The following is a 25,910-nucleotide window of genomic DNA, read 5'->3' on the forward strand; positions in this document are numbered from 1 at the left end:
CACTGGATCTCCAATCGCCACTTTCTCCCCCACTCGCCTCTCCCTCCTGATCCTGCTCTCCATTGGGCATTGAGTACATGTCAATGTAAATCTGCAAGGCAAAGGATAACATAGACATCAGTCGAGCACGAAGACAGATACAAATCGGAATGAAGAAGCACTCGACAGTGAAAGACAAACCTTTTCAGGTTTATGACCAGCGCAGAATGGTTGAACTCGTCAGGACCCCCAGGGGTTATCTTTGTTTCCAGTGATGCCCTGCAACCACAGCTCCACTGTCTCTTCAGTGACGTCCTCCGGGTGGATCCGAGTGGTGTCCTCAATGCCCGAATACATCCACATAGGATGGTCGTGGGCCTAGAGCGGCTGGACGCGTCGAATGAGAAACACTTCCAGCAAGTCCATGCCAGTCATGCTGTCCCGAACTAATTGGACTACTCGCTCCATCAGCATACTCACTGTCGGTGTCAAAACCGGCGGATCTCGGGTAGGGGGTCCTGAACTGTGCGTCTAGGCGGATGGTAACAGGAGGCAGGGGACACGATGTTTTACCCAGGTTCGGGCCCTCTTGATGGAGGTAAAACCCTACGTCCTGCTTGATTTATTCTTGATGATATGGGTATTACAAGAGTTGATCTACCACAAGATTGGATAGGCTAAACCCTAGAAGCTAGCCCATGGTATGATTGTTGTTGTCCTACGGACTAAAACCCTCCGGTTTATATATACACCGGAGAGGGTTAGGGTTACACAAGGTCGGTTACAAAGGAGGAGATATCCATATCCGTATTACCTAGCTTGCCTTCCACGCCAAGTAGAGTCCCTTCCGGACACGGGGCGAAGTCTTCAATCTTGTATCTTCATAGTTCAACAGTCCGACCAAAGGATATAGTCCGGCTGTCCGGAGACCCCCTAATCCAGGACTCCCTCAGTAGCCCCTGAACCAGGCTTCAATGACGATGAGTCCGGCGCGCAGTGTTGTCTTCGACATTGCAAGGCAGGTTCCTCCTCCGAATACATCACGGAAGAATTTGAATACAAGGATAGTGTCCGACCCTGCAAAATAAATTCCACATACCACCGTAGAGAGAATAATATTTCCACAAATCTTAATCTGCTGACACGCTTTGGAAACATGACATCAGGCCATGGCTCAGTGATTATTCGAACCGTTTTTCTTCAAACGGCTCCACACATAACGCGAGGCGGTTTCTTGACACGTCTTCTCAAAGCAGAGATCGTGTTCCCCTAATTACAGGATTCTCATCAATACGGTCGTGGGGTAACCCAACCGTGCCTAGGACTCCTCGATTTTAGGCAAGTCCCAAACGGCCACTAGGAGGACGCTTGATATTCACCCTTTTTATAAAGGGACAAGGCTTTTACTTTTTTCCCTCCCGTGCTCAATCAAATCCTTCCCCCACCATGAGTTCTAACACCCAAAGCCCAGGTCAGGTGCTTCGGACCTTCAGTCATGTCCGGATCTAGCCTTCAAGGCCGGTGGATGCCATCCTTTGTTACGGAAGAGGATATTAAGAAGTTGAGGGAGGCCAGATACCTGACCGCCGAGGTTTCGCATCGGCTGCCTGCCCGAGGGCAGGTCGTCCCTACTCCCGAACCCAACGAGAATGTTGTGTTCATCTCCCACTTCCTCCGAGGTCTAGGCCTAACTCTGGATCCCTTCGTTAGGGGTTTGATGTTCTATTACAGGCTAGATTTCCACGATCTAGCCCCAGACTCCTTTCTCCACATCTCGGCATGTATTGTCGTATGTGAGGCCTTCCTCCGCATTACCCCTCACTTTGGCCTGTGGCTCAAGACCTTTGACGTGAAGCCGAAGATGGTCGAGGGGCAGCATGTAGCGTGCGGAGGCGCGTTAATAAGCAAGATCACTGGAGCTCCATGGCCAAAGGGTTCCTTTCCAGAGGTGTCCGGATTATGGCAACGGGAGTGGTTTTACATCACAGCTCCCAGGAGTGCCAAGTGGTTGGCTGCCCCTGCTTTTCGCTCAGGCCCTCCACCACAACTGATGTCATGGATTAGCAAAGGGCTGAGCTGGGGTCCAGCCAGGGACGTGCCTATACTGCAGAGCTGCATTCAAGATCTCTTCGAAGGAGATTTCAGTCTGGTTATGGTGGTGCAAGTCATGCTGGTTCGTCGAGTCCAGCCTTGCAAATGCCGGCCCCTCCGCATGTGGCAGTTCAACCCAGAAGGACCGCGCACTATTCAGAATTTCCTCGGCCTGACACACGAGGAGATGTATAAATCATTCTTCGGACCCCAAATAGAGTGTCCGGATACTACCGAGGACGTGGGCCTGAGCAGCAACCGCACCGCCGATGTCAGGACCCCGACTCAATGCCACATCGATCTAGCATGTAACACCTCATATCACTTTGCGGCCTCACGCACGGTATTCCACGGGTGTCGCCTTACCTTAGCCCGGGACCGTTTGCGCCTTTTGGCACACGTATATGACGGTGTCGCTAGCATCCATATGATAAGGAGCCCGGGCTGACATGGCTAGTCGTAAACCCAAAGTGGCACAGACTTACATGGACAGGCATTCATGACCCAGCATCGAACGTGTCGGTCATCAGCGAGTGAATCCAGGCTGTAGCACTGGGCTAGCAGGACTCCGGTGAACCGGGCTGTAGCGGGCTAACAGGACTCCGGTATTCATCGCGTGACATTTCCCCGAAGGGACAGACACAGGAACGAAGAAGGACACATGTCGGCCAGCCTAAGTGTTCCGGAGCAGTAGCAAGCTACCATGGCTCGGTGGAAACACTAGGAGACATTTCCCGGTAAGAGAGGCTACTAAAGATAAACAACTAGATGGTTAGATCCCACACATACCAAGCATTTCAATAGCATACACACAATATGCTCGATATGTGCAAATACAACATGGCATCACAACATGACTCTACGACTCAAGTAATTCATTCAATAGGCTCCGAGGAGCGAGATATTACAAACATGGGTCTCATGACCCAACAATCAGAGCATACAAGTCAAAGCACAAGCGGAAGCTATCATGTCTGGGTACAGACATCTATAACTGAAAAAGGCTGAGAAGCCTGACTATCTACCAGATCCTGCCGGGGCACAAGATCGTAGCTGAGGTAACAAGCTAAACGTCGAAGTCCACGTGGAACTACTAGTGAGACTGAAGTCTCTCTGCAAAAACATAAAATAGGCAAATGTGAGTACAAATGTACCCAGCAAGACTTACATCAGAACTAACTACATATGCATCATTTTCAACAAGGGGGATGGTGGGGTTTAACTACAGCAAGCCAGCTTTGACTCGGTGGCTATCCTAAACTACGACTGCAAGCGACTCTTTTGAGGTGGCGCACACGAGTCCACATATTCACCATATCAATACACCACTATGGATCCGCTCCCGTCTCCCTACGAGAACGCCATCCATAGCACTCACGCTTATCTTGCGCATTTTAAAGTATCCACTTTCACTTGTCTATGAACTGATATAAGCAACCCAGAAGTCCTTTTCCGTGGACACGGCTATTCGAATAGATGATGTTAACCCTGCAGGGGTGTACTTCTTCATACATGTTTCCACCACTTAGCGTCTGCACACGACATGTGCTCGGCAGACTTCAAGCGAAAGCCGACGTGGGTGTAGACCACGACCTACCTAAACACTCAAGTCTCTAGTCCAGGTTTATCGCCTATTCAGGTTCCATCCGCAGGGAGTCCGGCCGAGGTTTCCCATACGGCCCCGAACGATGTGAACAGGGTTCCCGAGATACCTAACGGGTATTCGGTACACCCGGCCACGTACCTACCGCATCACAGCCCACCCCTACGGTCAGCGCTGTCCACGGCCTCCAGTAGGCTACAAACACCAGAAACTACTTGCAACTCCTGGACAGAGAGCTAGGGTGAATAAGAAGTCGAGCGGGGTCATATTTCAGGGCCCAATGTATGGTAGTAGCTGAATCATGGATCACAAACACAGAACTCAGTTCCTGAGGACGGCTGCAATGAGACAACCCACCATGTACTCCTACATGGCCTCTCACCGCTACCTTTACCAAATCGTGTTCACACACTTAGCTCACACACAGTAGGACATGTTCACACGCCTCTGATTCATCCTCGATGAATCAGACCTGACTCAACTCTAAGCAGTAGCAGGCATGACAAACAAGCATGAATGAGTAGGCACATCAGGGCTCAAACAACTCCTACTCATGCTAGTGGGTTTCATCTATTTACTGTGGCAATGACAGGTCATGCAAAGGATAAAGGGGTTCAGCTACCGCAGCAAGTAACAGATGAATCGATGTTGTCCTAATGCAGTAAAAGAGAGCAGGAGCGAGAGAGTAGGATTGTATCGGAATGAACAAGGGGGTTTTGCTTGCCTGGCACTTCTGAAGATAGCATTGAGTCTTCATCAGTGTCAACGATCACATCATCGGTATCACGTCTATCGAGAGGGGACAATTACCGGCAACATAGAAGGGAACACAATCAATGCAATGCACAATATGATGCATGATCATGACATGGCAAAATGAATGTGTTTTGAGCTAATGCAACTAGCAACAGATTAAATGAAGTTGGTTTGAATACAAGATTCAAATTTAAACTCCATATGTGATTATTCAAATGCCATTTAATTTATTTGTGCTAAACAGCAGCTATAAGTTGTTCTAACATGCATGAAAATGGTACAGATGGATTCCTTGAATTTTTCTTATAATTTTTCATATATAAATTATTTAATTTGGAGTTACGGTTGAATTTCTATGATTTTTAGAAGTTTTAGCTATTTTCTAGAATTTCCTGAATATAATAAAATAAACTAAATTCCAGAAAATGAATATTGCGTCAGCATGACCTCACCCTGACGTCATCAGGTCAACAGGGCGGGTCCAGGTCAAACCTGACGTGTGGGGACCACACGTCAGTGACACAGTTAACTAACCTAAGTTTAATTAGAGCCTGGGCCCGCATGTCAGTGTCCTATCTACTTAACTAAGTTAGTTAACACTAACTTAACCTGGTACTAATTAAACAGGGGGGCTGGGCCCACACGTCAGTCAGAGAGAGGGGAGGGTCAAACCGGGCAGTGGGTCAACCCACGCCGGTCAAGGGTCAACGGTCGCCGGCGTTTAGCCGCCGGCGAGTCCCGACGCGGTGGTGCGCTGCGGAAATGGCCTACAGAGCGCCGTTTGGCGCGCGGAGCACGACTACAGGATGCGGACGCTCGTCCGCATCTAACCAGGGTGGTGGCGCGGCCGGGGAGTGGCCGGAGAGTGGTCGGCGACAAGCTTTAGCGGCGGCCGGAGTTCGGCGTCAGTGAGGACGGCGCTGCGGTGCACGGGGGAAGGAGCAGGTGTGTGCGTTCGGCTCCTGAGAGCACGGTTAGCAGGCGGGTGCTACTAGGGCGAGCGGAGGAGCTCGGGAGCACGGGGCTCACTGGCCATGGCGATGGGCGGAGCTCGGTTTCGTGGGGCGGCGGCTAACGGACGAGAACGGAGGGGGTGAGCAAGGGGGAAGGCGCAGGAGCTCACAGCGAGTTCGAGGGGGCAGTCAGCAGGCTCGGGGACGTCCGGGGTGCGGCAAATCGACGACGGCGATCATCGGACAGGGACGAGGAAGATGGCGACGATGGCGGCTCCATAGGGCCTCTGCGTTGGCTTTCCTCAATGGAGAGGCGTGGTGCAAGGTGGCGGAGGTGCTGGACTGATCGGGGAGGCAAGGCATCGGCGGTGGGCACGGCGAACGGCGTCGGTGGCGACGGGGCTCCGCTCGGTGGAGGAGAGAGGGAGCCAGAGAAAGGGGGGAGAAGGCACGGGGAGAGTGCGAGGCCTGGGAGGGTGCGTGGCGTCGCGGACGAGGTCCAGGGCGACGAGAGGAAGCAGGAGGTGGCCAGGGGGAAGCAGGAGGTCGCCGAGGCCTCTCGGGCGCGCGCCACGCCTCGCCTCTGTTCGTCCTCCTGGCAGAGGAGGAAGATGACAAGGGGGAGGAGGTGGGCTGGGCCGGCTGGGCCGGTTGGTGGGCGCCAGGTGGGCTGCAGGTGAGTTAGGTAGGCTTCTGCTCTTTTTATTTTTTTTCTTCTGTTTTGTTTTATTTAATTTATTTTGCCACTGTTTTGAATTTAAAATAATTCAAACAATGCCAAAAACTCCTCTGAATAATTTATATTGCTAGATGGACTTTTCCAAAAGCTTATAAAATATTTCCGGGGGTATTTGAAATTATATTCTAATTATATGAATATAATTCAAATTCAAATAGCTAATGAATTAAATCCAAAGTCCCAAAAATAATTCCTTAAAAATGTTCAATATTTTGGTTGGGACCAGAACCCTTACCAAAAATTATCAAACATTTAAAAGGGCATTTTTGGAGCAATGAATGAGATTTCTAGGGTTTTTGCCCCTCTTTTATTTAAGTTTTTGAGGCTTCCAAAATTCCTCAGTTCAAGTTTCGAAAATATAGACATGATGCACACATGAAGCTAGCCTAGAGCACTACCAGCAGCTAGGGATGTGACAACTCACCCCCACTAAACAAGAATCTCGTCTCGAGATTCAAGCATAGGGTAGGGTGAAGGGGAAACGCAGACTAGCACAATCTTCACGATCCAGGGTGCACTTTATCAAAGCGTTGATTCGATCACCATCTTTGTCTCGAAGTCTTCCTCTGAGAACTCCAACTAACATGACAACGAGAGGAAAGGAAAGATCCTAAAAGAATGGTTCTTCTCAAAGGTCGAACAACTCAGGATTAACTCACGGAATGAGACATAGCAACATCTCTCGAGCTGAGAGGTGAAGCACACATCCATAGGAATGGAGTGAAGCAGATGACGAAGGTTCACTAGGTAGACCACAATTTCACGCTTAAGAAGGTGGTAATCGATTGTCAACGTAGCGAGGAGTTGAGTTGCCATGATACCATAACGATACACCTTAGGGAAGGTGACTCGTAGAGATATCCCCTTAAGTGGCAAAAAGAATTACTTTTGATTCAGAGATCATTGAAACTCTTTAAACCAGCCTAAGGCAATTCTCGAGCGATCATTTGGAGGGGGTCGGTAGAATGGCATACTCGGACTTGGATGATGTGGATTACCTTGTTGAAGACAACGTAATGGATGAATTTGCTTACCACCGGAAATGGAAGAGACCCGTGGTAGAATGGCACATTGGCGGTGCAAGCTGGGAACAAAATGCAAATGCTGGGAATGATTCTGGTAACTGGGGAAGAACCCAACAATAGAGAGTGAATCCACTGTTGAGAAGTTATAGCATAACCGAGGAAGTTGAGAGCAAACCTAGCTAGTGCCGATGGTAACACCTAACGCTTGTGCATGCTCTCAAGAACTTGAGCATTTCCATAATCATCAAGGTTTTACCAATATCCGTGTCAAGGATTCTGGCAACACAACTTACTACCATGATGAATAGCGATGGACGATGCAGATGCAAAGGAGGATAACACTTTCTCAGATTTCACCTTAGCGAGCCAAGGAACAAAATCTGGACGATCGACCGAGAGACATTTAGCACTCCGCTTCTAATGTTCTCCTTGATGTGCTAGCGTAACCCATTCATAGATATGGTTTGATATCTAGAACATCAAGTAAAAAGGTCGGACTTCGGGATCTCAAAATCCATAGGGGCAACTAGGGAGTAAATCCTACGAAATCCCTATGGGGAGGTGGCCAACTTCCTCAATCAAGATATTATAATAACAGGTCTTCCGGCTGGGTGTGTTGGCCACGACATCCACTTTACCGGTTTTCGAGGGACCGATATTATAGTTCTTGGGAAATGTTCCAAACCATCATATCTGCCTGAGATTCAGATCTGGTTGGTGTCAGGATATTCCAGACTCATCGAGTCTAGGAAGAAAAACGAAAGTTTGCAACACAAATCGACAAGATGACGTTGCGAGATTCTCGGGGAGCGAACTACGATAGAAAGCTCCAAAACATGAGCTGGTTCTGCTACACACAGGTGAACACGTTGTCCCAGACAAACATTATCACATGGTAGTCTTACAACAAAACACTACCGAGTTCAGGTGGGGAACCATCATTAATGACATCGAAGTCTCCACGCGTGGAAGTCCAAAGAGTTCACCTTGGACAGACTCCTTTATCTTTGAACAACTCAATCAGTGGCTTGGTGTGCTCGGAACACATATGGAATGAAGGTTGCAAGTCTCCAGACCACAGAATACTTCGCACGTATGCATGACTGACTTGGGATGATTCCAGAGGAAGCAACATTGACTTTCTCGAGTCCACGGCGGCAACTTTCACCAAATGCACGTGTATAAGAGGAAGTCACTCCTTTCATCAAACAAATACTTCATGAGTTAGCATGAAGAAATGCTTTCAAAAGTTTCCAACACTAGCTTAATGTTCAACAAAATCATGGAGGAGATAAGGATGTTGTCAATGGGCTCAACAACAATTCTTCCGGGTTTCCCTTTAAAAGGAATTCCATAGTTAAGTGAACAAGTGATAGCATAGGTCAGACCCAAAAGATATAATTGTGTATACTCGAGGGATCAACCACGAGTAAGACAACATTACGAATATCGTTGGTTCTGGTCTGATTGGATGATAGCCCATACTCCAATCAAAGGTTGGATAAAATGATAGGTCCATTAACTGATCACGAGGTTCAGTCGATGAAAATATCAACTTTCTTCAACACACATACAAGACATCCCTTATAATGAACTATATCGGACAAGCTTCTATCTTCCAACTCTCCAAGTTGATGCATAGCTTAACCAACTAGCTCAGGGGTATCCAACACGGATTCTTGGAGAAAGGGTGGTTTACAGGATAAACCAACTTGATCACGAGCTTAACATAACAGTCAGGTGACAACCTGGTGATACTTTCGAGAAGATATTCGGAAAATCATGAACCACCGATATGTTACTAAGATCAAGAACAATCTTGCTTTTCAGGGCAAGATGATATGATCAAATGAGTGAGGACTTGACACAATCCTAACTCATTGATCGAAGGGTGCACCGGAAATAAGGACTAGATAGCACGATCAGTCTTAGAATGATGATTCAAGAACCAACACGCTAAGAATGAAATTATTATCCTTTAACTACCAAGCAACAGAGTTGCTAGCAGTATTGATTTCACACGCCATGATTCATTTGTCGGCATTCCGGTTACAATAACACAGGAACCGAGGAATGAACAATGATGGAAAAAGTATCACTGTACCAAGAGTTCATAGGATGGTGTGCAATTCCTATAACAATCCCGATATAAAAGATGGTAATACTCCAAGGTAGAACAGAGCAAAAGCTGGATTGGCATTTTGATCTGCGGAGTACAATTGTTTTGACCCAATCCTAGATATGGAAGAGGTACTGGAGTTTGTTTCTCCTAGTCATTCCGCGATAGAATGGCTTGACGGACCACAAGAGTAATAGGCATCGATAAACGAACGCACGCATACTCTTGACTATCAATTGATAGACGAGGGTCAGAATGCAACTAAAGAGAACATCTCAATGGAACATATAATTTTTCTGAGTTGTGGATGCATAGATTAGTATGTCGAACCAAGTTCAACATATTTCTTCCGGATAACCCATGCAGAAAGGTAGAACTGGCAGGGTCACAATATATAATGGAGAACTCATCGAGAGCACTCTTGTTGTCATCTTTTGGTTCAGAAGAACTTCTGCCAAGAATGGTTCATGGTAATTGGAAGAAGGATGTACCACGAACCTCGAGGACTATCGCAAAGGTTACTAATATCCTAAAGGAACTAGCAAACCCTATCAACATGAAGTAAGTAGAGTGAATCTCGGGTTCAAAACCCAAGGAGTAGAATACCTACTACTAAGTAGCATCACGGGATGCTTCCGAGAATAAAGGCCAGAATCATCACACTGGGAACACAGATCATGGCTAGACCACTAGATGATCCCCTAAGCACTTAGGGTCATAATAATAATTCCAACATATATGTCGAGGCAATAATTATCTCAACACACCGATTAGTGTGGTTAATCTGGCCCAAAGGAACATCGAGGCGGGAGGAAGGAATTTGCAAATGCATCGGACTATTTAGAAACCTGGGATGACTCCGATAGCATAACGGCTGTAAATGCTCAAAGGATTGGAGACATGCTACAAAATGGTGGCATAGCCACTCAGAAGCACAATATCAAGGTTTCGAGATCAACAATTAACATACGGAAGTAGAAACTGAACTCAAGCTTAGAACCATCAATCCTACAAGTCTGCAGATTAGTAACACGTGATCCTGATAGAAAGAAGAGATAGCCTAGTTCTTAATCCTCGTAGGAAAGATAAGATGACTCAGATCAGAAGGGCATGAGGTAAAGGAGTAAAAAGAGCCTTACGTTCCATCCCACAATCAATTCCCTTATATAACTAAAGAATTTCTAGACTCAACTTCGATCAGTTTGGCTTGGTAATCCTACAGGCAGTCAAGCTCTGATACCAACGCTGTCAGGACCCCGACTCAATGCCACATCGATCTAGCATGTAACACCTCATATCACTTTGAGGCCTCACGCACGGTATTCCACGGGTGTCGCCTTACCTTAGCCCGGGACCGTTTGCGCCTTTTGGCACACGTATATGACGGTGTCGCTAGCATCCATATGATAAGGAGCCCGGGCTGACATGGCTAGTCGTAAACCCAAAGTGGCACAGACTTACAGGGACAGGCATTCATGACCCAGCATCGAACGTGTCGGTCATCAGCGAGTGAATCCAGGCTGTAGCACTGGGCTAGCAGGACTCCGGTGAACCGGGCTGTAGCGGGCTAACAGGACTCCGGTATTCATCGCGTGACATTTCCCCGAAGGGACAGACACATGAACAAAGAAGGACACATGCCGGCCAGCCTAAGTGTTCCGGAGCAGTAGCAAGCTACCATGGCTCGGTGGAAACACTAGGAGACATTTCCCGGTAAGAGAGGCTACTAAAGATAAACAACTAGATGGGCAGATCCCACACATACCAAGCATTTCAATAGCATACACACAATATGCTCGATATGTGCAAATACAACATGGCATCACAACATGACTCTACGACTCAAGTAATTCATTCAATAGGCTCCGAGGAGCGAGATATTACAAACATGGGTCTCATGACCCAACAATCAGAGCATACAAGTCAAAGCACAAGCGGAAGCTATCATGTCTGGGTACAGACATCTATAACTGAAAAAGGCTGAGAAGCCTGACTATCTACCAGATCCTGCCGGGGCACAAGATCGTAGCTGAGGTAACAAGCTAAATGTCGAAGTCCACGTGGAACTACTAGTGAGACTGAAGTCTCTCTGCAAAAACATAAAATAGGCAAACGTGAGTACAAATGTACCCAGCAAGACTTACATCAGAACTAACTACATATGCATCATTTTCAACAAGGGGGATGGTGGGGTTTAACTGCAGCAAGCCAGCTTTGACTCGGTGGCTATCCTAAACTACGACTGCAAGCGACTCTTTTGAGGTGGCGCACACGAGTCCACATATTCACCATATCAATACACCACTATGGATCCGCTCCCGTCTCCCTACGAGAACGCCATCCATAGCACTCACGCTTATCTTGCGCATTTTAAAGTATCCACTTTCACTTGTCTATGAACTGATATAAGCAACCCAGAAGTCCTTTTCCGTGGACACAGCTATTCGAATAGATGATGTTAACCCTGCAGGGGTGTACTTCTTCATACATGTTTCCACCACTTAGCGTCTGCACACGACATGTGCTCGGCAGACTTCAAGCGAAAGCCGACGTGGGTGTAGACCACGACCTACCTAAACACTCAAGTCTCTAGTCCAGGTTTATCGCCTATTCGGGTTCCATCCATGAGGAGATCCGGCCGGATTTCGCTCACAGCCCCAAACGATGTGAACAGGGTTCCGTGACACCAAACGGGTGCCCGGTTTACCCGGCCACGTGCCTACCGCATCACAGCCCACCCCTACGGTCAGCGCTGTCCACGGCCTCTAGCATACTACAAACACCAGAAACTACTTGCAACTCCTGGACAGAGGACTAGGGTGAATAAGAAGTCGAGCGGGGTCATATTTCAGGGCCCAATGCATGGTAGTAGCTGAATCATGGATCACAAACACAGAACTCAGTTCCTAAGGACGACTTCAATGAGACAACCCACCATGTACTCCTACATGGCCTCTCACCGACACCTTTTACCAAATCGTGTTCACACACTTAGCTCACACATAGTAGGACATGTTCACACACCTCTGATTCATCCTCGATGAATCAGACCTGACTCAACTCTAAGCAGTAGCAGGCATGACAAACAAGCATGAATGAGTAGGCACATCAGGGCTCAAACAACTCCTACTCATGCTAGTGGGTTTCATCTATTTACTGTGGCAATGACAGGTCATGCAAAGGATAAAGGGGGTTCAGCTACCGCAGCAAGTAACAGATGAATCGATGTTGTCCTAATGCAGTAAAAGAGAGCAGGAGCGAGAGAGTAGGATTGTATCGGAATGAACAAGGGGGTTTTGCTTGCCTGGCACTTCTGAAGATAGCATTGAGTCTTCATCAGTGTCAACGATCACATCATCGGTATCACGTCTATCGAGAGGGGACAATTACCGGCAACATAGAAGGGAACACAATCAATGCAATGCACAATATGATGCATGATCATGACATGGCAAAATGAATGTGTTTTGAGCTAATGCAACTAGCAACAGATTAAATGAAGTTGGTTTGAATACAAGATTCAAATTTAAACTCCATATGTGATTATTCAAATGCCATTTAATTTATTTGTGCTAAACAGCAGCTATAAGTTGTTCTAACATGCATGAAAATGGTACAGATGGATTCCTTGAATTTTTCTTATAATTTTTCATATATAAATTATTTAATTTGGAGTTACGGTTGAATTTCTATGATTTTTAGAAGTTTTAGCTATTTTCTGGAATTTCCTGAATATAATAAAATAAACTAAATTCCAGAAAATGAATATTGCGTCAGCATGACCTCACCCTGACGTCATCAGGTCAACAGGGCGGGTCCAGGTCAAACCTGACGTGTGGGGACCACACGTCAGTGACACAGTTAACTAACCTAAGTTTAATTAGAGCCTGGGCCCGCATGTCAGTGTCCTATCTACTTAACTAAGTTAGTTAACACTAACTTAACCTGGTACTAATTAAACAGGGGGGCTGGGCCCACACGTCAGTCAGAGAGAGGGGAGGGTCAAACCGGGCAGTGGGTCAACCCACGCCGGTCAAGGGTCAACGGTCGCCGGCGTTTAGCCGCCGGCGAGTCCCGACGCGGTGGTGCGCTGCGGAAATGGCCTACAGAGCGCCGTTTGGCGCGCGGAGCACGACTACAGGATGCGGACGCTCGTCCGCATCTAACCAGGGTGGTGGCGCGGCCGGGGAGTGGCCGGAGAGTGTTCGGCGACGAGCTTTAGCGGCGGCCGGAGTTCGGCGTCAGTGAGGACGGCGCTGCGGTGCACGGGGGAAGGAGCAGGTGTGTGCGTTCGGCTCCTGAGAGCACGGTTAGCAGGCGGGTGCTACTAGGGCGAGCGGAGGAGCTCGGGAGCACGGGGCTCACTGGCCATGGCGATGGGCGGAGCTCGGTTTCGTGGGGCGGCGGCTAACGGACGAGAACGGAGGGGGTGAGCAAGGGGGAAGGCGCAGGAGCTCACAGCGAGTTCGAGGGGGCAGTCAGCAGGCTCGGGGACGTCCGGGGTGCGGCAAATCGACGACGGCGATCATCGGACAGGGACGAGGAAGATGGCGACGATGGCGGCTCCATAGGGCCTCTGCGTTGGCTTTCCTCAATGGAGAGGCGTGGTGCAAGGTGGCGGAGGTGCTAGACTGATCGGGGAGGCAAGGCATCGGCGGTGGGCACGGCGAACGGCGTCGGTGGCGACGGGGCTCCGCTCGGTGGAGGAGAGAGGGAGCCAGAGAAAGGGGGGAGAAGGCACGGGGAGAGTGCGAGGCCTGGGAGGGTGCGTGGCGTCGCGGACGAGGTCCAGGGCGACGAGAGGAAGCAGGAGGTGGCCAGGGGGAAGCAGGAGGTGGCCGAGGCCTCTCGGGCGCGCGCCACGCCTCGCCTCTGTTCGTCCTCCTGGCAGAGGAGGAAGATGACAAGGGGGAGGAGGTGGGCTGGGCCGGCTGGGCCGGTTGGTGGGCGCCAGGTGGGCTGCAGGTGAGTTAGGTAGGCTTCTGCTCTTTTTATTTTTTTTTCTTCTGTTTTGTTTTATTTAATTTATTTTGCCACTGTTTTGAATTTAAAATAATTCAAACAATGCCAAAAACTCCTCTGAATAATTTATATTGCTAGATGGACTTTTCCAAAAGCTTATAAAATATTTCCGGGGGTATTTGAAATTATATTCTAATTATATGAATATAATTCAAATTCAAATAGCTAATGAATTAAATCCAAAGTCCCAAAAATAATTCCTTAAAAATGTTCAATATTTTGGTTGGGACCAGAACCCTTACCAAAAATTATCAAACATTTAAAAGGGCATTTTTGGAGCAATGAATGAGATTTCTAGGGTTTTTGCCCCTCTTTTATTTAAGTTTTTGAGGCTTCCAAAATTCCTCAGTTCAAGTTTCGAAAATATAGACATGATGCACACATGAAGCTAGCCTAGAGCACTACCAGCAGCTAGGGATGTGACAGCCGACCAAGTAAGTAATCCTCTAGCCAAACACGCGTCTTTCATTTATCATGACGTCATTCTGAGAAATCGCTCTTTGACCAGGACTGGCTAACAAAGGTGAAGATGATTCGGTGTTCCGCCCCCCTTCCTGAGGGTTTGGATAATCCGGTACTGGAAAATATGCTCGAGCTAGCACCTTGCCCAGAGCCCTCAAAGGTAGATAAAGGGGGGAATAATGAGGGCGAAAGCGGGCCCCCATCGCTACCAATTCCAACCGAGGGAATGAGCACCTCCGTGAAGGAGGATAACCAAGGGGAAGAATCTGACCTTCTCTCGCTTTGGGGAAGGAAGAGGACTGCCTCTGAAGAATGGAAACCAAGGTTTCCAAACGGGAGAAGAAATCTCCACCAGAGGGTCCTGCCTTGGAGGGTGCTCTTGCCGCACAAAGTCCGCGCGGGGATCAGCCCTCTAACGAGCTGTAAGTAATCAAAAAGTACTTTAATAGTGAAAATATACTACCTTACCTCTAAGGAAAATAACCGAAGCATTTATCCTGCAATTCAGATCTTAGCCCTTCTCAGCAGAGCTCGTCTTCGGGGGATCTTTTTCCGGAGATGGTGGAGAGCGAAACGCCTCCCCTGGACTCCCCCGCTCAAGAAGTGGGCGACCTTGAAGTGTCGTCACAGAGGGCCTTGCCGGATCAGGTGAGGCCAGAAGATAATCCTATGGTCGCCCGAAGTCCCCAGTGTCCGGCTCTTGAAGAGAGCAACCAAAAGAATCCGGCACCGTCTGGTATGCGGTTGGATGCGCTGAGGGATCTGCTAGAGCGAGCGACTATCTCAGAAGAACATCGTACATTGATGGGTATGGTGATTGAAAGGATTTCGTCCGCCGAAAGCGGGTTGCATGAAGCCTTTATGAGTCTACTGACGGGTTTTGAGGTACGTGAAATGATATACATTTGTGATAGTACCACACAATTTTAGGTGTGCCCTGTGCAGATAGTAGCCCCTAAGACTCTGGTTGTCATCGAGAACAGCGGCAAATAGAGGATCGTAGTCCCAGGTAATAACCAGACCGCCTTCATGTGCAGGTGGTTGAAGCTCCGGTGGCTAGCCGGACTTATGGGTTTGCCGAACTAAAGCGACAACTGGATGCGGCGGATGCCGACATCGAGCTTGTTAACAAGCGGCTCGACGAGGCACAAGGTAGGTGATTTTTCTGGTGAATGTCACATGGTAAGAGCAGCATGATGCCAGCATCTTTAATATGTTGTGACTGCAGATGGAGCTACCAACGTGGAGACCCTTCGGGCGGAGCTTGCGCGAGCCAAGGAGCAAGCAAGGAGTAATAATGCGGCCGCTTTGAAGGCAGCCGAAGAGTTAAGAGCTGAGAAGGCCGCGCATAGCGAGACCAAAGAAAAAATGGCCAAGATGACTGTAAAGTTGAAAGACATTGCCAACCGCTGCCGGCTTCTTGAAGAAGAAAACCGGGCGAAGGCGATGGACCTAGAAAAGGCCACGATGGCGACCAAAGACACCCGCTCTGCAATGAGAGCGAGGAAGGAAGAGTTGCGTAAAGCCGGGGATATTGTGGCTGGAAAGCCTTTTATGCTGCAGAGGAAGTTCGAAGATCCGCGGTATGCCCCTCTGGATCGGCTGTGGAGTTCGGCAGACGCATATCTGGACTTGGCGGCGAGCGCTGTCGATGCAGCCGAATACTTCCGAGATCAGACGGATCGTGAAGTGGACAAGCCGTTCTGGTCGTAATTCAACGTTCCAGAGCGTCCGTTCCCATTGACTGATCAGCTTGCCGAATGGGCCGAACTCAATAGATTGTCCGGACTTGCCATGCGGTCCGTCGTAGATCATCTGTGGCCGGAAAGGCCGAAGCCGAACATCTATTTCAGCTTGGTGCAGCAGTTCCTTGGTGCGGTGCCGCGTATTAATGCGATGAAGAGGTCGGCGTGCATAGAAGGCTCGCGGATGGCCCTTGCCCGTGTCAAAGCATACTGGGCGGAGATGGATGCCACTACTGTTGCGGCACAGGGTTCGGCCATAGGCCGAGTGGCTGCCGAGCACTATTTCAAAGAAGTTCTCGAGGGTGCTTGTTTGATAGAGGCCCAGTGCTCGAAGAATATTATGTTTGAGTGACATGTATTCCCATTCTAAAAACAATGTTTATGAAATTTATTAAGGCTGTATTTATACTTTTTCCTGAAAGTACTATGATGCCTCCTGTGCGGCCGTTTATGTATATATGTATATAACCTTAAAGATTGCAGTCGTCCGCTTCAACCCCCACGCATATAATGTGGAGGTGTTCGCATAAGACGCTTGTTCACACTTAATCCAACGTATTGGTCCTATTAAGGAGGTGATAGCGCAGCGAACGAGGCAAATGGACTATAATGCTTTAACACTTTCACTTAGCCATAGGAGTTTGACGGTGGGGCTACTATATAGCCCCTGGTGGCTCTGCACTCTCCCGAATTCGGGGCGCGTACATGCCTGGCCGGGAAACGGCCCTTCATTAAGGCGGAGGAATTCTAACATTCCGATAGGTCATCGAGTGGTTGACCAGTCTCACGCTATATGATGACAGTCAGTTTTCGGCTTTCTCTACTGAGGTGCTCGTCCGGATGAACCGGGGCACAATCGCAGTAGTTCTCCTGGTGCCGCCTTAGCCGATAGAGCGGAACGTAAGGCAGCAAAACACAGGAGCCGGGCAAACCCAACATTTGACCAAAGACATGATTCGGAGCTGATGCATATAAGGCCAAACTCGCGACGCCGAACACTCCCTAAGGTATTCGGTCTTTATGGTATAAACCGGGCCTAAACAGTGCCCTTGGTAAGAAGCCCCTGGTTTCCAGGTACGTGCATTATTCTGACGTGGCCACATGCCAAGACGTCAGCATCCTTCTCAATGGTACCGAGAATCCGAGGGATGTGTATCAACAAGAGACAGTAAAAAAGGTTGAGGCAGGGTCTTAATCTAAAAAGAATCCTTAGAACGGGTCCCTGCTGCACGTCTGCGCATGTGTCTCCGTTGTGCCGTATCCTGGATGGGTGTAGCACGATGGTCATCTGTAAAAGAGAGGAACTTAGGTGAAAAGTTGGCGTGCAAAAAGGTAGGTTTAAAGAAACCATGTACAATTCAAGATGAGTAAAAATTGCCACTTGTCTGCGCGCGTTGAGCCCCTTGTATTTGTAATAGGGGTGTGGCCATCAAACCTGTATGAAGTACATATAACTGCGTCAGGCTCGTCTAACCGTGTCTGTAGTCTTGATGACCTATCGAGTGCTTTAGTTGGTGAGGCCGTTTTAGTGTGCAGCTGCCAAGGCAGCCGCACTCTCTTCGGCGCGCAGGGATCGCTCAATATTTCCATTTACTGTAATGATGCCACGTGGACCGGGCATCATAAGCGTGAGGGAAGCGTAATGCGGTATTGCATTAAAGCGAGCGAAAGCTTCGCGTCCAAGTAGTGCTTGATAGCCACTTTGGAACGGAGCAATGTGGAAGGTTAAATTTTCGCTACGGAAGTTATCGGGGAAGCCGAATATAACCTCTAGTAGTAGGGAGCCAGTGCAATGAGCCCCTGGGCCTGGCGTTACTCCTTTAAAGGTAGTATTGCTATGGCAAATTTTCGTTGGGTCTATCCCCATTTTGCAGATTGTGTCCTGATATATCAGGTTTAGACTGCTGCCACCGTCCATCAAGACTCGTGTGAAGTGGTATCCGTCAATTATTGGATCTAATACCAAGGCAGCCCATCCTGCGCGCCGGATACTTACCAAGTAATCCTGATGATCGAAGGTGATCGGTTGAGACGGCCAGTGGCAAAACTCCGCGGTGATAGGCCCTTGGGCATATTTATCTGGGAGTGCCGCTTTGTTTCTCCCCTTTATCACATGTAACACGTTTACTGTTTTGACTTTTGGTGGGAATTTCTTCTGTTCCCCAGTGCTTTGCTTCAGGCTCATCCTCGTCTTTGCTTGGTGTATCCTGCCCCTTGTATTCGGCGTTGAGCTTGCCGGACTGCTTGAAGACCCAACATTCTCTATGGGTATGATTTGCAGGTTTATCGGGGGTACTATGGATCTGACATATTTCCTCCAGAATTTTCTTTAGGCTAGACAGTTCATCTCTGGCGCCTTTAGAGGACGGCTTCTGAATCCGGCGTTTACCGCCGTGCTCTTTGGGATGTCTTCTTTATTCCGGTGCTTATTATTTTTGTTGTGTCATGATTTCTCGTTTCCATCTCGAACTTCGGATGTACTTGGGTCGCTGGTACTGCATCGGGCTAGCCAGCTGTCCTCGCCCGCGCAAAAGCGGGCCATGAGGCTTGTTAATGCTGCCATTGTTCTCAGCTTTTCTTGGCCAAGGTGTCTGGCAAGCCATTCGTCTCGGACGCTGTGTTTAAAAGCTGCCAAGGCTTCGGCGTCTGGACAGTCGACTATTTGGTTCTTTTTAGTAAGAAACCTGTTCCAAAGCTTTTGGGATGACTCTCCGGGCTGTTGAGTTATATGACTTAAATCGTCCGCATCCGGTGGTCGGACATAAGTCCCTTGAAAATTTGCCCGAAAAGCATCTTCGAGCTCTTCCCAGCTTCCAATGGAGCTTTCGGGGAGGCTTTTAAGCCAGTGCCAAGCTGGCCCTTTGAGTTTGAGGCGTAAATACTTAATGGCGTGGAGATCATCTCCTCGAGCCATATGGATATGGAGGATATAGTCCTCAATCCAGACCCCAGGGTCTGTTGTTCCGTCGTATGCCTCTATGTTTACGGGTTTGAATCCCTCTGGAAATTCATGGTCCAGCACCTCGTCAGTGAAACATAGGGGGCGGCACCCCTGTATCTGGGTGTACCGCGTTGTTCAGATGTTTGTTGTGTTGCATTGTATGCTGGAGCGTGCTTGCGTGGTCCATATATGGATCTGGTTGCATCGTCCTTTTGATGCGAGCCCTTGCATGGATCGCGTATTGGCTTATGTGCGGCGTTGTTCGCCGCTCTATGTTGGCCGTGAGGTCGTCTATCCGGCCAGAGGGCCGTTTTAATTTTTGGTTGCGGGGGATCTAAGGCCTCCTCATCGAATTCAGGTAGCAACTTCCGCTTCGGGTAGCTCTTGGTGGGGCGATTACCGCCGTACTTCGCTGCTGTGTTGAATACTTTACTCCATCTAATTCTGAGTGTGTCTTGCGCAGCTTTGAGCCTTTGCTTCTGCTTTTTTAGACTCCTCGCGGTGGCAACAAGCCTTTGACGGGCATTCTGTTGCTCCAGGTGTCTGTCCGGTGTGATGTTGTCTGGACTATTATCTTTGACAGAGTCGGGTTGTTTGGCTTGATTCTCCGTGTTGCCATGGTCCGGCGATGGTTCACCCTGCTCTAACGCTGGGTCTATATGATCGTTGTTTCTGCCGAGGCAGGATTTGGAGCGGACAACCCTTTGTTGCGTCCTTCCATTCCTCGTCGTCGTTTTCTTTTGGTGTGTCCACCATGTATTCGTCATGTGATGAAGTGGGCATCCAGTGCCCTGTGGGTAGTGGTTCCTGTTCGTCTCCTGCATCGTCGTCCATACCGTCGATGTCTTCGGAGTGGAAGTCGAGCATGTTGGTTAAGTCATCGATAGTGGCTACTAAGTGGGTGATGGGTGGGCGGCGAATTTCTTCGTCATCCGCATCCCAATCCTGCCGGACATAGTTCAGCCAGGACTCTCCTGACAAGGAGAGAGATTTTAATGAATTCAGTATGTCGCCGAAGGGCAAGTGCTGAAAGATATCCGCGGAGGTGAACTCCATGATTGGCGCCCAGTCGGATTTGATAGGAACGGGCGCAGGCGGTTCGGAGTCCGTGGCCGGGGAAGGATCCGGCAGTTTGGCAACATGGATCTCGTGAAGGGTAAGGTCGATATTTGACTCGACCGCCGCTGAGGATACGGCCTACGTGACGGGGTCTATCCACCCGTCCATGGATGGCACAACTGGCTCCGAATTGAGGCTCGGAGCGGCTGCCGGTGCGATCTCCTGAATACGGTCTGATGGTACAGCTAAATCGTACTCATCGTGACCGCGTGGCACACAAGGCAGGGGCTCGAATCCATCGAAGATCAAGTCTCCGAGGATATCGGCCGTGTAATTTAAGCTTCCAAACCTGACCTGATGGCCAGGGGCGTAGCTTTCGATCTGCTCCAGATGGCCAAGCAAGTTGGCCCACAGTGCGAAGCCGCCGAGCACAAAGATCTGTCCGGGGAGAAAAGTCTCACCTTGGACTACATCGCTATCGATGATAGAAGGAGCTATCAAGCCTAACGGCGACGACATAGAGGAACTCTCAATGAAAGCACCAATGTCGGTGTCAAAACCGACGGATCTCGGGTAGGGGGTCCTGAACTGTGCATCTAGGCGGATGGTAACAGGAGGCAGGGGACACGATGTTTTACCCAGGTTCTGGCCCTCTTGATGGAGGTAAAACCCTACGTCCTGCTTGATTTATTCTTGATGATATGGGTATTACAAGAGTTGATCTACCACGAGATCGGAGAGGCTAAACCCTAGAAGCTAGCCTATGGTATGATTGTTGTTGTCCTACGGACTAAAACCCTCCGGTTTATATAGACACCGGAGAGGGTTAGGGTTACACAAGGTCAGTTACAAAGGAGGAGATATCCATATCCGTACTGCCTAGCTTGCCTTCCATGCCAAGTAGAGTCCCATCCGGACACGGGATGAAGTCTTCAATCTTGTATCTTCATAGTCCAACAGTCCGGCCAAAGGATATAGTCCGGCTGTCCGGAGACCCCCTAATCCAGGACTCCCTCACTCACCTCTGCTCTTTCTGCTGGAGTTACTTTCAAACAAGTGGGTTGTTGCACTCGTTCCATGGAGAAGGGAAGGAGACCAGTCGACTGACCAGGAGTCAGTTGGTCCTTATAGTAAAACCAGGTCGACTTCCATCCTCTAACTGACTCAAGAAGTATCACAGCTGGAAAAGCACTCTTGCTTCTCATCTAGATACCTAGGCCTCCACACATCTGGATCACATGAATCTTCTCGTCGTTCGGATTAGCTTTTTTCACCGACTGAGAGCGACATGTGAAGATATGTTTGAAGAGACCCAAATGCGGTCGATAGCCCAAGAAATTTTTGCACATAGAAATGAATGCAACAAGATACGTGATGGTGTTGGGGGAAAAGTGATGAAGTTTGGCACCAAAGAAGTTCAGAAAACCCCAAAAGAAAGGATGGGGAGGAAAAGAGAATCCACGGTCAACGTGAGTTGCAAGGAGGATGCACTCACCCTCCTACGGCTGTGGCTCGGTCTCGTTGCCGGGAAGCCTCCAAGATTCGTGGGCGACCAAACCTCCAAAGGCCAGATCCTCCACATCCTCCAGCTGAATCATGGAGCGGAACCAGTCGCCCAGGATCCAGCTGGGTGGCAGGACATACCTCAAGGAGGATCCCCCCAACTCGTCTTCTTGCCCTTCGGCTTCCCCACCACCATCGCCGTCGCCGTCGCCTTCTTGGCGCGCTCTAGAGCCACCGTTTTGTCTTTCCTCATCGCCGCGGACTGCTCACGAGTGGTGCGGTGGTGTCGAGAGTGGTAGAGGACAAGGTGTGGAAACAGAGGAAGGAGAAGGAGAATGGGGAACACTGTGCAGACGCACCAGCCACGGAGTCTTTTATTTGCCCGTTTCCGAGTGACTGACATGCGGGCCCAAAAAATCCTGTCAAATCCCGCAACAGCCGCGCGCTCGATACGTGGCGAAAAAGATGGCATGGAAATCGAGGTACCCTTGCCTAATCCTTCCCGATTATTGCAGCGCACTCTGCCCCGGCGCTTCCCAAAATTTCGAATCCCGTGAGATCCGGGGATGGCAGCGCAATCAATCACACCAAAGATTCCGTTCCACTCCAACACTTGAAGCATTCCAGAATGAGTTCACTCGACAAATTCTAAATGGATCAAGGCGACTGAAAATAAGGTTAAAGTTTCAAAGTGGTTCGCCTTCCCTAGCAAGATGCCTCTGAAGCATAAAAATTGGGTCGGAACTATCTCCAACCTTTTCTTCCTTCAGACCTCGATCCATTCAGGGGCTAATGACGATGACATGTACCTAGGTTAGGGTAATAGGCCTGACCTAGACACCCTCCCCAAGGACACTACCCAAAGATCAACAACATTCAAACCATAGTAATTCCCACTGACTGGAATCTCCTCAGAGTGCAACTCACTCGACCATGAACTCCACTCGGATAACTCAATTCCATTCGACCAATATATCACCATTCGACCATACAAGAAACCACTCAGAAGACAGAAGATCTAAAGTCACCTAGGATGGAAATTGCTAGGAATTCATTCTGTAGTGTTAATGATCATGTATATGTCTTTATTGCTGGCGTTACTAGTAACGCCTCATCTTTATGTACATTGAACCCTGTATAACTGGGGCTGGAGGGGTCCGGCACACTCTATATAAGCCACCCCTCCTCAGGTACAAGGGTTCTCACCCCCTGTAACTTCACGCATAATCCAGTCGACCGCCTCACGGCACCGAGACGTAGAGCTATTACTCCTCCGCGAAGGGCCTGAACTCGTAAATCTTGCGTGCACAACCTCATCGTAGCTAGAATCTTGCCTCCTCTTACGTACCACCTAATCTACTGTTAGACTTAGAACCAAGACATCTGGCGCCACCGAGTTCACTTGACATAGCCATAGCCAGAAACCCTAATTAGTTTGATCTCACCGATAGGGATTTCGGTCTCACCGAGATGGGATTGCAAACTCTCTATTTCCCTTCGTAATATTCCGGTCTCACCAAAATGAGCGATCGGTCCCACCGAGTTTGCAATGCAAACTCTGTGTTCCCCCTTCATAATGTTTTGGTATCACCGAAAGGAGCCATCGGTCCCACCGAGTTTGCCTAACCAACTCTCTGTTTGCTTATTGCTGAAATCGGTCTCACCGGGTTTATGCAATCGATCACACCGAGTTGATGTTTTGCCCTAACCCTAGTGCATCGGTCCCACAGACTTGATCATGTCGGTCCCACAGAGAATCCCAGCGTTCACATTTTGAACTGAACCGGTCTCACCGAGTTCACCTATTCGGTCTGACCGAGTTGGCTCAAATGTTTGCAACGGTTAGATTTTGTGTGGAGGCTATATATACCCCTCCACCCCCTTCTCTGTTCAAGTGAGAGCCATCAGAACGTGCCTACACTTCCACTACTCATTTTCTGAGAGAGAACCACCTACTCATGTGTTGACACTAAGATATTCCAATCCAACCATAAGAATCTTGATTTCTAGTCTTCCCTAAGTTGCTTTCCACTGAAATCTTCTTTCCACCATAGCCAAATCTGTGAGAGAGAGTTGAGTGTTGGGGAGACTACCATTTGAAGAACAAGAGCAAGAAGTTCATCATCAACACACCATCTATTACCTTTTGGAGAGTAGTGCCTCCTTGATTGGTTAGGTGTCACTTGGGAGCTTCCATCAAAGATTGTGGAGTTGAACCAAGGAGGTTGTAAGGGCAAGGGGATAGCCTACTTCGTGAAGATCTACCCAAGTGAGGCAAGTCCTTCATGGGTGATGGCCATGGCGGGATATGATAACCCACAAGTATAGGGGATCGCAACAGCTTTCGAGGGTAGAGTATTCAACCCAAATTTATTGATTTGACACAAGGGGAGCCAAAGAATATTCTCAAGTATTAGCAGCTGAGTTGTCAATTCAACCACACCTGGAAACTTAGTATCTGCAGCAAAGTGTTTAGTAGCAAAGTAATATGATAGTGGTGGTAGCAGCAACAAAAGTAAAGATAGCAAAGGTAATGTTTTTGGTATTTTGTAGTGATTGCAACAGTAGCGACGGGAAAGTAAATAAGTGTAAACCAGTATATGGAAAACTCATAGGCACCGGATCAGTGATGGATAATTATGCCGGATGCGGTTCATCATGTAACAGTCATAACATAGGGTGACACAGAACTAGCTCCAATTCATCAATGTAATGTAGGCATGTATTCCGTATATAGTCATATGTGCTTATGGAAAAGAACTTGCATGACATCTTTTGTCCTACCCTCCCGTGGCAGCGGGGTCCTATTGGAAACTAAGGGATATTAAGGCCTCCTTTTAATAGAGAACCGGAACAAAGCATTAGCACATAGTGAATACATGAACTCCTCAAACTATGGTCATCACCGGGAGTGGTCCCGATTATTGTCACTTCGGGGTTGCCGGATCATAACACATAGTAGGTGACTATAGACTTGCAAGATAGGATCAAGAACTCACATATATTCATGAAAACATAATAGGTTCAGATCTGAAATCATGGCACTCGGGCCCTAGTGACAAGCATTAAGCATAGCAAAGTCATAGCAACATCAATCTCAGAACATAATGGATACTAGGGATCAAACCCTAACAAAACTAACTCGATTACATGATAAATCTCATCCAACCCATCACCATCCAGCAAGCCTACGATGGAATTACTCACGCACGACAGTGAGCATCATGAAATTGGTGATGGAGGCTGGTTGATGATGACGACGGCAACGGATCCCCCTCTCCGGAGCCCCGAACGGACTCCAGATCAGCCCTCCCGAGAGGTTTTAGGGCTTGGCGGCGGCTCCGTATCGCAAAACGTGATGATTTCTTCTCTCTGATTTTTTTCTCTTCGAAAGCAAATATATAGAGTTGGAGTTGGCGTTGGAGGGCATCCAAGGGTCGCACGAGGTAGGCGGGCGCGTCCTAGGGCATCCAAACGTGAGAAGGGTGTGGGCCCCCTGGTCTTCCTCTTTGGCGAGGATTTATTATTATTTTTTCTAAGATGTTCCGTGGAGTTTCAGGTCATTCCGAGAATATTTGTTTTCTACACATAAAACAACACCATGGCAATTCTGCTGAAAACAACGTCAGTCCGGGTTTGTTCCATTCAAATCATACAAGTTAGAGTCCAAAACAAGGGCAAACGTGTTTGGAAAAGTAGATACGACGGAGACGTATCAACTCCCCCAAGCTTAAACCCTTGCTTGTCCTCAAGAAATTCAGTTGACAAACTGAAAGAAAGAAAGAAAAACTTTTACAAACTCTGTTTGCTCTTGTTTTTGTAACTATGTCAAGCTAGTATTCAAGTTTTCAGCATAGATCATAACTAACCACATTTGCAATAATTCTTAGGTCTCATAATTACTCATATCAAT

This window comes from Triticum dicoccoides, chromosome 7A (assembly GCF_002162155.2).
Source record: "Triticum dicoccoides isolate Atlit2015 ecotype Zavitan chromosome 7A, WEW_v2.0, whole genome shotgun sequence".
In the NCBI taxonomy this organism is placed as follows: Eukaryota; Viridiplantae; Streptophyta; class Magnoliopsida; order Poales; family Poaceae; genus Triticum; species Triticum dicoccoides.